The sequence below is a fragment of the Macrotis lagotis genome, chromosome 5 (assembly GCF_037893015.1).
Source record: "Macrotis lagotis isolate mMagLag1 chromosome 5, bilby.v1.9.chrom.fasta, whole genome shotgun sequence".
In the NCBI taxonomy this organism is placed as follows: domain Eukaryota; kingdom Metazoa; phylum Chordata; class Mammalia; order Peramelemorphia; family Peramelidae; genus Macrotis; species Macrotis lagotis.
The window spans coordinates 239,699,524-239,712,846 of record NC_133662.1 but is presented as its reverse complement, the minus strand read 5'-3'; positions in this window follow the sequence as shown (position 1 = coordinate 239,712,846).

The window sequence follows — 13,323 nt, the reverse complement described above, 5'->3', positions numbered from 1 at the left end:
AGAACATTTCACTTTGCATCCACCAGTAAATCTTTTCAAGTTTTTCCAAGGGCATCCTGCTCATCTTTTCCCACAGCAGACTAACAATCACATATGACAATTTATTCAGCAAAAAAAAAATGGTAATTTTATAAAGAGCAGTTTCAGTAGAATGAAAAGGTCAAAAGCCGGATGGGAAAGGATTTTGAAGAGAGCTAGAGGAAAGAAAGTGGAGACCCTATTTTCAATGTTATTGTTAGGGATCTGGGATCATGTAAGGGTTTTGGGGGGATGGGAGAGGCATGGGCTTGTTCTTAGGCAGTAGGGAAAGAACCAGGAGACAAAGAGAGATTGAAAATAAGCTAATAAGTTAAAAAGACCCACATGTTCAAGAATATTGAGAGTATCTCTTTTGTGGTGGCAAAGGAAACTGAGCATCAATTGGTAGTTGTGGCATATGAATGGAATATATAAGAATGATGAGCAGGCAGATTTCAGAAAAATCTGGAAAGCTTTAAATGAACTGATGCTGAGTGAATTGAGCAGAACCGGGGGAACATTGTATAACTTAACATTGTGTGATGGTCAACCATAATAGACTTAGCCTTTCTAAGCAATACAGTGATCAAAGACAATTCTAAAAGACTTTCAATGGAAAATGCCATTCAAAGAAAAAACTACAGAAATGGAATGCAGAACAAAGCATACTAGTTTCACTTTTTAAATGTTTTTTTGCCTTTTCCCTCTTGTGGGTTTTCTCTTTTTGTTCTGATTCTTCTTTCACAGAGTGACTAATATGGAAATAAGGTGTATGACCTAAGTCAGGTTATTTGCTATCCTAAAGTGGAAGGAGGGAAGGGTGGGAGAAAACTTTACAAAAGTGATTGTTGAAAATTATCTTTACATATAATTAGAAAAAGAAATAATAGAAAAAGAAATTAAATGTTAAGATTGGGGATAATCAAGGCAGTAATCTGTTGAAGGGTACTGGATGGAATGGGATCCTGATCGTGCAGATAGGAGTTAGTGAGACAACCTAGGAGTCATCCTGAGCTTCTCCTATTTCCCCCTCATATCCCAAGTTCTTGCCAAGACCTACATATTTCACTTTTGGAACATTTCTTAGCGGTATGTCTGGAACATAGGTGGATTAAAATTGTTTATAGATCGACTGAGATAGGGGTGAAGGTAATGGCAATGAGAAATGTGAGGAAAAGAGAATGGGGAGCTCATGGTGCATGCCCAACATTTTACCTAGACTATGGGGCAAAGTTGCAACCGAGGGATGGGAAGGAGAAGCTGTGGATGGTTTGAGGAGGGATGAAAAACATGGAAAAAGCCATGTGGAAAGAGGGAGAATGAGCTGAAAAGGAGGTATAAAAGGATTCCCTAAAAATAGTGAGGGCCCAGTTAAAGTTGTGTATTGGACCCTGTTGGAACAGTTACCTGATTTCCTCTAATATTTGGCAGCAGTAATGGAAGGCAGTGACTGGGGACCAGTATTTCAAACATGTCATGCTCACCTCTCTATAAATTGCCAAGTCCTGTCTTGGCCATCAGGGCAGGCCCCACAGATCTGCTTGAGGCCATTCTCTGAATCCCTCTCCTCTTTCCACCACTTGATAATCAAATCAATATTATATGTCAAAGATTGTGCCATCTTATAGCCCTATGACTTCTCTTGAATCCTTGGGATCTGAGTGTTAGGTCACTTTATCCAAAGCTTTCTTCCCTGGCCACCATGCTCAGCTCTTATACCTATCCATGTCAGTCCTGTCTCCCTTGTCTCTATCCTACCCTTCTAGGGTACCCTTGGGAACCCAGTTCTATTGTATTTTATTAGTATTACTGATAATATATTTTGTTTTAAATCAATTTGATTTAAATATATCCCTCTCTCCCAAGGCCCATCTCTTGTACAAAAGAAGAGAAAACAATTTTCAACAAAAATTAACAGTTTGACAGTGTTTGTAATCATCCATAGTCTTTCATCTCTTCAAAGAAGAGATGCCTTTTCTCCTCTTTACTTCCTTGTTCTGTTGACAAACTGTCTTGCATAAGAGTTTTGTATCCCCACCCAAAGAGTTTGTAAATAGTGTATATTTATTTCCTATGTACATATTGTGTCCCTACAACAGTTCCAATGTAAGAGCATGGAATGTGATCATATTTAGTTGATTAGTCACATCCAACTCCCTGTGACTCCATTTAGGTTTTTCTTGGCAGAGATACTGGAGTGGTTTGCCATTTCCTTCTCCAGTTCATTTCACAAGTGAGGAAACTGAGGTAAATAGGGTTGAGTGACTTGCCCAGTATCCACAACTAATAAGTATCTGAAACTGGATGTGAACTCAGGTTGTCCTGATTCTGAAACTCTAATACATTGTACCCTTTAGTAGGGGAATGCAGAGTTTATTGTCTTTTCATTCAGTGTCTTGGTATTCAGCAGGTACTTAATAAATAAATATTTGTTGAATTGAGTCTAATTGGATGCAAAGTCATTCTGTTCATTGCCTAGAAATTTTGTTTTGTTGTGAAATCTCTGTGTAGGACTCACCTGACTAGGTCTTTTACAAAGGGAGTGACCCATACTCCTGCTGAGCTTGAGACAGTCTCACTTGAAAATACAGACAAATGTCACAAGGACAACTGAACTGTAAACACTGAACCAAAATATAAGTAAACCAATGAAAGTATTGGCATTACATTCAAGCAAAGGGCAAAGTGTAGGTGGGGCATTACCTGGGAAAGGGAGGAGTGTGGGGAGTTTCATGTTTGCCCAAGGAGGGAGAGGGGAAGTGCCAAGGTCATGGAATGATTCAGCTGAGGGAGAGAAGGCAAAGACTTCTGGACTTCAATCCCAAGGAGACTGTAACTCATTTCTTCTAGGGACTTTTTTTCATCCTAATGAAAAGGGCAGAAGGCTCAAGCTGCCCCCAGAATTCATTCTTTCATTCCATAAACAAAAGTGAGTCAACCTTTGACCTTAGCACCAGGCTTCATCTAGGGAGGATGGAGATGCATAAAAATAAACCCTACTCTTAAGGAGCTCATTGTCCAATGGGAATCGGGAGCAGGTACAAGTAGAAGAATGAGTTCACTTAGTCAACAGGCATTTGCCACTATGACACAGACAAGAAAAAGCCTCTACCCTGAGGAGTTTCCATTCCATTGAGGGAGATAATAGAACCTATACAGGAATGTAAAGCGTATAGAGGGGGCAAAGGAGCAATCTTTCATTAAGCATCTAGGATTTTCCAGTGTTTGACACATATTTGGTGGTTTTCCAGTCGTGATTGATTCTCCATGACCACATTTTGGGTTTTCTTGGCAGAGATACTGCAGCGGTTTGCCATATTCCTTTCCAGCGCATCTGATGGTTGAAGAAATTGAGGCAAAGTGATTTGTCCAAGGTCATGTAGCCATTAAATATTTGAAGCTGGATTTGAACTCAGGAGAATGTTTCCCTGATTCCCAACACAGTGCACTGTGGCGACACCTAGCGGCTTTTTACAAGTAGCTCATACAAAAGAAATACAAAAGTATAACTGGGTGGCTCAGGAGAGGGACTAGCTGGCTTGGAATCAGGTAGATGAGTTCAAATCCAGCCTCACTCACCTCTGGCTTCATGGCTGGCAAATCATTTAACTTGTTTGTCTCAGTTTCCTCATCTGTAAAACAGAAATGAAAGTACTTCATCTCAGGGTTGTTGTGAGGATTAAATCTCAGTTTCATTTGCCAGATTTTCCTCTAGATCCTTTGGCTAGGTTAAAGGGACCATTCTTTGCTTCCTTTCTTTTTTTTTTTTAGGTTTTTGCAAAGCAATGGGGTTAAGTGGCTTGCCCAAGGCCACACAGCTAGGCAATTATTAAGTGTCTGAGGCAGGATTTGAACCAGGTACTCCTGACTCCAAGGCCAGTGCTCTATCCCCTGAGCCTCCTAGCTGCCCCTGCTTCATTTCTTTCTTATCTAGCCTTAAACACTAGATTTGCACTCCCATCCTACAGACTCCAAGACCAGTGCCCTACCCATTGCACCACCTAGCTGTCCCTTGGGCAAGTCACTTAACTTTTGATTGCCTCATATCCAGGGCCATCTCCAGTCCTCCTGACCCATATCTGGCTACTGGACCCAGATGGCTCCAGAGGAGAAAGTGCGGCTGGTCACTTAGCACAGCCCCCTCAGTCAAATCCAATTCATGTGCTTGTCATAGAGTCACCTCCCTGATGTCAAGGTCTTCCAGGGAAGAGTATACTACAACAACCTTGTTTCCAAAGGGCCCACTTGGACTCCCTTCTCCTAAACTATTTCAATTAGTGATCTCATCAGCTTGCTTGGATTTAATTACCATCTCTATGCTGATGATTTGCAAATCTACCTGTCCTGCCCCAAATTCTTCACTGACCTCCAGTCTCCTATCTCCAACTGCCTTTCAGCTATCCACTAGACTTTTTAAAGTCCAAAACCGACTTCTTTATCTTCCCCCAGCTCCCTCCCCTTTCTAGCTTTCCAATTACCATTTCCCAGTCTCTCTCCTGCCTCTGGCTCCTGAACTAGGCATCATCTTCACTATTTATCACATATTCAAGTTGTCGCCAAAGGCCACTGATTTCACCTTTGCAGCATCTCTAAGAATGTGCCCCCTTTTCTTCTCTGACATTGAGCCCTTTTAAGCCATCACTGGAAACCTTCCCCAAACCCTTTTAATTGCAGTGACTTCCCTTTGAAAATTTCCTTTTTATCTTCAGTATAGCCTGATTTGTATGTATTTGCTTGGATGTCTGCACATTTGATTATAAGGTGTTTGAGGGTAGGGACTGTCTTTTACTTCTTTTATATTGCTAGTGATGATGACAGTCTAGGAGCTTAATAAATGGTTAGTTATCATTATTACTAGGCAATGGGGAAGGGAGGCACTACTGGCTGAAGGGATCAGGAAGGACTTCCTTTAGAAAATGGGATTTGAACTAGACTGAGGAATTCAAAGAGGCAAATGTGTTGTGCAGGAATTCCAGGCATGGCTCCTGATAACCAGAGCAAAGGTGAAAGCCCCCCAGGATGGTGCCCCTATGGGAGGATCAGCAAAGAGGAGGCTCTCTGGTTGGCCTGTGGGTGCCTTAATGTATAACCAGGCTGGAAAGGTAGATTGGGGTCAAATTTCAAAGGGCTTTAATTGCCAAACAGAGGAGTTTGTATTTAATCCCAGAGGCCACAGGGAACCACTAGAGTATATTTAGTCAAGGAATAACAGGGTCAACTCTGTGCTTAAGAAAATCACTTTTAACTGTTTCATTGATTCTCTGCAAACTAACCTATATATATATATATCTTGCTTGGGGCAACAAGGTGGTCCAGTGGCTAGAACACCAGATTTGGAGTCAGCAAGATTTATCTTTTGGAGTTCAAATTTGATATCAAACACTGTATGATCCTGAGCAAGTCATTTGTTTACCTCAGTTTCCTCATCTGTCAAATGAGTTAGAGAAGAAAATGGCAAATCACAAAGATATCTTTACCAAGAAAACCCCAAATGGAGTCACAGAGAGTCAGGCAAGACTGAAAAACTTTGGTTGTCCATGCTTGTGTGCATGCTGTCTTTCCCATCAGACAGGAGGAGCAGTGATTGTCTTTTTGCCTTTCCAAAGCACTGAGAGTGAAGTTTTTGACTGATTGTAGGATGGACTGAAGTAAGTAGACATTTGAGCCAGAGAGACCAATCTGCAGTCTATAGAAGTAGTCTGAGTCACAGGCCATAGAGGCCTGAGGGTCCCTCCTGGAGATGGAGATGGAGAGAAGGGTCACATTTCTCGAAGTGGGGACAAGCAGTTTATAGAGTGATTAGATTTGTTGGGTCGGAAGGGGATAATAAGTACAATCAGGACAATGATAAGATAATAAATGGTTCTGAAAGCAATAATGGTTTTGGTCATGGAAATGACATTAAAGAAGGCATATTACCACGGCCTCACCTTTGGCCCTGCAGTGGAGCCCCTCTGATATCTGAAGGTTTTATCTGCTCCTTTTAGCTCCCTGAGGGCAGGGACTCTCTCTCTTTTTCCTATTGGTATTTGTAGAGTTTATCACAATGCTTAACTCATGGCTGGCACTAATTTTTCACTCAAGCCATTGAAACTGCTAGGATTGCATTCCTAGAAGTGGTGACCTAGAAAGAAACAGGGCTGTTCAGAAGAGAAATAGCTTTAGGGGAGAGACAACAATGTTAGGCAGGTTGTACAGAGAGGCGGAAAGAGAGAGAGAGCAGGGGAAGGGATACTGAGAGAGAGAGAAAGACAGACAGACAGAGAAGAGAAAGAGTGAGAAGAATGATGCATTCTATGGAAGGGAATAGTCTACTACTGTCCCTGGGCGGTAGGGCCCAAGGGGCGGGGGGGGGGGGGGGGGGGGTTAGGGAGGGAAGGTCCAATAATGGAAAAGTAGGAAGGAGCTAACTGATGGAAAATTTTGAACATCAAGCAAAATATTTTGTATTTGCTCCTGGAGGTAGCAGGGAGCCACAGAAATTTATTGAGTAAGGAAGAGTAGAATGGTCAGACCTATAATTTAGGAACCACCTTGATGGCTGAATTATGAATGGTCTGAAGTGGGGCGAGATCTGCGGCAAGCCGACCAACCAGCAGATCACTGCAGTGGAGTAGATTTGGGAGGCAAATTTAGGGTTAGGGTTAGAGATAAGGATTTAGGGGCAGGCGGTAATAGCATCAGAGGAGAGAAAGGGAATTTAAGATGTCTAGAGGATACTGAATTTGAGATGACTATTAGGCATGAGATTATTAAGATGGTCTGAAATTGAATCATCAGCACAGAGATGATAACTGAATCCATAGGAGCCAATGAGGATCACCAAATGAAATCACAGGGAAAAGAGAAGAACATCTGGAGATAACCAGGATTAGTTTGAAGCTGCAGCATAGGACAGGGAGGAGTGGTCAGAGAGCTAGGTGGCAAGAGAGAGAAAGGAGAGAGACAGAGAGAGGATGTGAAAGACTATAGATGTCAAGAAGGATGAGAATTGAGGAAAAAGTCAATAGATATCAGCAATCACAAGCCTTTGACTTGTGTGTAGATCACAATGCAATGTATCAAGTCCTCAAAGAGAAGGCAGAAGAAGATTATTACTGGTCTCTCTTTAAAGGTTTTGCAAGGCAATGGGGTTAAGTGGTTTGCCCAAGGCCACATGGCTAGGTAATTATTGAGTGTCTGAGGTCTGATTTGAACTCAGGTCCTCCTGACTCCAGGGCCGGTGCTCTATCCACTGCACCACCTAGCCACCCCTTCTTACTGGTCTCTTGAAGAATGCATGTAGGCCAAGAAGCAACAATTAGAACTATATGTGAAGGGCAGCTAGGTGGCACAGTCAGGAGTACCTGGGTTCAAATCCGACCTCAGACACTTAATAATGACCTAGCCGTGGGGCCTTGGAAAAGCCATTTAACCCCACTGCCTTGCAAAAACTTAAAAAAAAAAACTATATGTGGAACACCTGACTGGGTTAAGATTGGACAAGGAGCAGGACAAGCCTGCATGTTGTCATCTAATTTATTTAACATACTCAGAGCACATCATGCGACATGGAGATGAATCAAAAACAGAAATTAAGGCTGCCAGGAGAAACAGCAACAATCTGATGACAGCACACTGGCAAAAAGTAAAGAGGATGGGGCGGCTAGGTGGCACAGTGGATAAAGCACTGGCCCTGCAGTCAGGAGTACCTGGGTTCAAATCACTTAATTACCTAGCTGTGTGGCCTTGGGCAAGCCATTTAACCCCATTTGCCTTGCAAAAACATAAAAAAAAAGTGAAGAGGAATGAGGAAACCTCTTGATGAGGGTAAAAGAAGAGCGTTTGTACAAAGTGCTTCAAACAACAAAACCCTAAATTTTTGGCAACTACTCCCATCACTTCCTGGGTAGTAAAGGGAGAGGAAATGGAGGCAGTGTCAAATTTTATATTCTTGAGCTCAAAGATCAATACAGATGGCCACTGTAGCCATGAAATTAAAAGGCACTTGCTTCTTGGAAAGAAAAATATGGCAAATATGAATAGTTCCCTAAAATGTAGAGACAGCAAGGCGATCAATCAGCCAATACTCGAAGGACTTAATTCAGGTTGTTCACTGAAGGATCAAAGTCCAAGGCTGAAACTTAACTGCTTTGGCTGAATAATAAGGGGGAGGCTCATTGGAAAAACCTCAGATGCCGGGAAAGACTAAAGACAAAAGAAAAAGGGAGAGGCAGAGGATGAGAGTATCATGGAAACAAAGAACATGAGCTTGGACAGACTTTTCTCTAGATTTCTGAAACCTGGCACTCATAGTTCTTTCATTTCCAGGCTCTCAAACTGGCCCCTCATCCTCATATCACCCCCTTCCAGGTGGGCACTTCCCAGCTCCTCTCTTGGTTTTCTTCAGGACCTGAAATGCTATGGTCTGTGGTTATGAAGAGTTGAAAATGTCTAAACTACTGAACAACTGCAAGGAATGTGAGGTGTTTGGCTTCCACAGAATGGAAGGGGAGATTGCTGGTTTACATTACAAAGAGTGCAACCTCCATGCAGATATGTGAGTGTAATGTAGAAGAAATGACCCTGACCAATCATTGAGCTGAGTGAGGTTTCCACAGCAGACATTAAGCCTCCTTATCCAGGGAGAAGGCAAAAACTAGCTTCAGCTCCTCAGGGGCTGACCTGGAGGACATGTCCTTGGTCCTTGTCCTTTGTCCCTGCTCAATGAGGTTCACATATATTACTAGATACTCTCCCGAGCTCATTAGTATAATAACCAGGGCAGGGAAAGCATTAAAAGAGAATAGTATGGGGTAAGGGTTATTAATTAGATTGTAACCCTGACCAACGACTGGCACAGAGGAACAAGCATGTAAGTCTGAACATGTCATAATTCAGGGTGTTTTCTCACTAGGACAAATGGCCCTCTGCAGAGTTTATTAATAAAAGTTATTTTAATCACTCTGGACTAAGTATTTATAATTACGAGCCCTTGATAACAACAACAAAAATGACAAAATCTGTAGTAACTTTGGACAACATAGGAAAGAAGAGGAAGAAGTTGGAGCACTCCTAGAGGCAGGATTTCCAGGTAGGATGTATTAATATATTGAACTGGGAAATGAGGAAGGAATGAACAAGACCAGTGGAAGTAGGAGGTAGAAGTCACCAGGATTTGGCAATTAATTACCTGAATGGAGAACAGGTGCCAAAAAGGACTTCCAACTTTTTATCCAAAATAACTAGATGGTTTTTTTTACCATCAATAGAAATAGAAAAAGAAAGTGGATGGGGAATGGGCTGGGGAATTATGGCAAGTTTGGACATGTTAAGTTTGTGTATGATTCAGATGGAGATGAAGAAATTGCAAGATCAGCTCAGGGGAGCAGTTGGCTACGGAGATGAATAATGAAGAGAATGGTAAGTATTTAAAGTTTGCAAAACACTTTACATGTTACTCCACTGGATCCTCACAACAACTTTGTGAAGTAGGTCCTATTATTATCCTCATTTTACAGATGAGCAAACTGAGGATGAGAGATAAAAAGGACCTGTAGAGACTTGTAGACCAAGTGTCTGAAGCAGCATCTGAACTCAGGTTTTCCTGAGTCTTGACCTGGACATTACCTCTTACACCACCTGCTGGATAAAAAGATGTATGAGTCATAAAGCTGGAGCAATTTTGAGATGGAAGATGCCATTAAATGCCACCTCCTCATGTTGCAGAGGAAAAAAAAACTGGGGCCTTAAAGGAGTTAGATGATTTATTCAAGGTTCACACAAAAAGTAAAAGATTGAAGCCAGGGCATGAGAGCTCTTTCCACTACCCATTACTTGGAGAGGTCATACCTTGAAGCCAGGAGGACCAATGGGAGGAGATGAAGACCAAGAGAGAAGCTTGGAGGTGCCCACCTGTAAGGGGGGGGGGTGATATGAGGATGAGGGGCCAGTTTGAGAGCCTGGAGATGAAAGAACCATGAGTGCCAGGTTTCAGAAATCTAGAGAAAAGAAGGAATGAAGAAGGGGATTGGATGCCTACATCAGGTGACCAGGAGATCAAAGAAAACCTAAAAACAACTAAAGGTTTTAGTTCCAAGGAAGGAAGTCCTTCAGAAGTTTGAGTGAAGTAGATTCAACATTCTTAGAATGATAAAAAGGGAAACTAGATTTTTCTGAGATTAAGACTGAGGCGCCCCAGGTCATTGGGGAAGACAAGTAAAAAAGATTGGAAGAGAGTTGGCCACCAAGTGAGGAAGAATTGGTTCCATACACTGACCCTGGGTGAGTCACTTCAATCAATGGATAATCAAACAACAAACATTTCTTAGGCTCCTGTTGCAGGACACTCACTGTGCCAAGCCTCGTGGATACAAAAAGGGACAAAAGCCAGTCCCTGCCCTCAAGAAGTTTATAGTCTAGTGGGAGAGACAACATGCAAAGAAATCAATAGAAATGGAGCTATACACAGGAGAAATAGGAAATCATTAACTAATTGGAATGGGGGGAGTAAGCAAGATGGTGCATGTATAATCTAAATTGTCAGTGCAGAAATACTTAGCAACAAGGCTTTGACAGTAGGTCAAAGTTACCCTGTCACTCAAAAATGTAGGCTATCAGCTATGCAACCATACTTCCTGTGGACCCCAAAGACTTTGGTTTCCCAAAACTGCATCGTTTATGGTTGGAACTAGAATGCTATCTGATGGGCTTATGCTTCAGACTTTTGTCCTTGATGAATGAAATCATTCTTGGCAAATGCTTTCCTCTGTGGTCCTTCTCCTTCAGGTCCAAGTATTTCACCTCTAGCAGTATAATAGCAATGCCTCCAGTCATGCCTCTTGACCATGGCTCCAGTTTGCTGAAAACTAACAAAATACAACTGGGGTCCTATTCCATTATTCCTAGCTCGGGTATCCAGGCCACTAGGGCCTGCTTGGAACACTAATTTTTTTTTCAAAGTAAAAGCTTCTGGTAACCTCATCACCATAAAATTGCTGTACTGATGATTAGTTCAAGTGACCAACAATAAAAGTTCATCTCTATAGAAATCAACTTTGCCCATTGTGGGAAAACCCATGACCCTGAGATTACCAGTCCCGTGCTCTACCAATGAGCTAGTCTGGTGACTGGATATTAGACACTGTATTTGGAGACAGGAAAAACACTTACTGACTGACCCTGGCCAAGTCATAGTGTGGTGGATCAAGTGCTGGTTCTGGAGGCAGGAGGACCTGAGTTCAAATGGGGCTTCACAGATACCTAACACTTAGCTGTGTGACCTTGGGCAAGTCACTTCACCCTGATTATCTCAAATTTGGGGCTATGTTCAGTCAATCATTCTGACTCTCATCTGACCACTGGACCCAGAGGGCTCTGGAGAGAAGGTGAGGCTGGTGACTTAGCACAGCCTCCCCTCCCTCTGATCCCAGTCATGTTCTTGTCATGGCATCACCTCCTGGATATATCATGGTCTTTGAAGATAGAGGACAAACATCAGCATCCTCATCACCATAGAAATTCCCATGCTGATGACTTAGACCATTGAGAGATAGGTTTGTTTGCCGTAACGTCTCAAATCTGTCGCCAAAAATACCACATCCTCTGCACAGTGTCACTCTTTAGCACATCTGAACTGAACCTAGATCATCATCAGTTCCTGTTTCCTATACAAATAGGTCCCAGGGGTAGATGGTTCTGGAAGAGGCAGTGAGAAGGGCATCTGCATAATGTTCTCTTCACTTTAATCAATACGATGTGCAAGTCATACTTGATGTCATAGTATTCTATGATTGTGAAAGACAATAACAAGGAAGACAGCAACACCCACAAGTCTTTATCTGATTGCCCCCTGTCTCGGGGGGGAGGGGATAGGAGAAAAATTGGCATTTCAAAATTTTACAAAAATATGAAAACTGGGAAAAATACTATTAAGATTAAAAAAAAATACTAGGGGCGGCTAGATGGCATAGTGGATAAAGCACCGGCCCTGGAGTCAGGAGGACCTGGGTTCAAATCCGGTCTCAGACACTTAGTAATTACCTAGCTGTGTGGCCTTGGGCAAGCCACTGAACCCCCTTTGCCTGGCAAAAACCTAAAAAAAACAAAAAAAGATTAAAAAATACCAGTAGTATTAAAATACTATTAAGAGTAAAAAATACTAATATTAAATACTAATAAATACTAATAAATACTACTAATACTAATAAAAATACTAATGGTATTAAAAATACTACTAAGATTAAAAATACTAATAGTATTAAAACTACTATTAAGATTAAAAACACTCATAGCATTAAAAATACCATTAAGATTAAAAAGAAAAGAAAAAAGAGGGATAAAAGAGGGATAAAAGAAGGCTTCCCGTGGAAGGGAGGATTTTAGTGGGAACTTAAGGCAATCCAGGGACATCAGTCTTTACCCATTCAGTGTAAATAATGTGTTTTCAAAGTTTGACAGGAAGGTGGTTTAAAGGAGAGGGAGAGTCGAGGGCGGGGGCCGGGGGCCGGGGGGCCGCGGCTCGCGGTGACGTAATGGCACAGGTCCGGGACATCACCTGAGCGGGCAGGGCGGGCACCAGGCGTTCCTGCAGGCCCGGGAGGGCCCAGGGCTGGCGGGACGCCGCCGCTCGGCCTAATTCCAGACTCTTGGGGTGCCACCACACCCCCTCGTCACGGGGTGCGGATAATTAGAGGAGAGCCGGGGCTTCTGTGGCCGGCGTGGGGGCCCCGTTTCTGCCTCTGACCCGCCCGGGTGCACCCCGCCCCACCCCATGGAAAGGGGGAGCGGCCAGCCTGGCGAGGCCGAGCGGTGCCCGGGACCCCCGTCTAGGCCCCGAACCCAATAGCGGGGGGGGGGGGCCAGGACGCCGCCCCTCCCTAGAGTTGGGGGAAGGGTCCCGGAGGGGCAGCGGGAGCATCCGGGGCTTGGCCCGGGCCGGGCCTCCGGGAGCTCCGCGGCCGCCTCACCCCGCCCCCTGGCGGCCGGGCCGGCCACGTGCGGGCCGGGAGGGGCGGGGCCTGCTGGGCGGGGCGCCTCCGGTGAGTGGGCCGGGCCTGCGGGGGCGGGTCAGGGGCGGGGCCTGCTGGGGGCGGGGCGCCGCCGGTGAGTGGGCCGGGCCTGCGGGGGCGGGGCCTACAGGGGGCGGGGCGCCGCCGGTGAGTGGGCCGGGCCGGCGGGGGCGGGGCCTGCTGGGGGCGGGGCGCCGCCGGTGAGTGGGCCGGGCCGCGCCGGGGCGGGGCCTGCTGGGGGCGGGGCCGGCGCCCGGGGCCCCCGCGGCCCGGCCCAGCGCGGCAGAGCCCGGCGCGGCGCCCGGGGAGCGAGCCC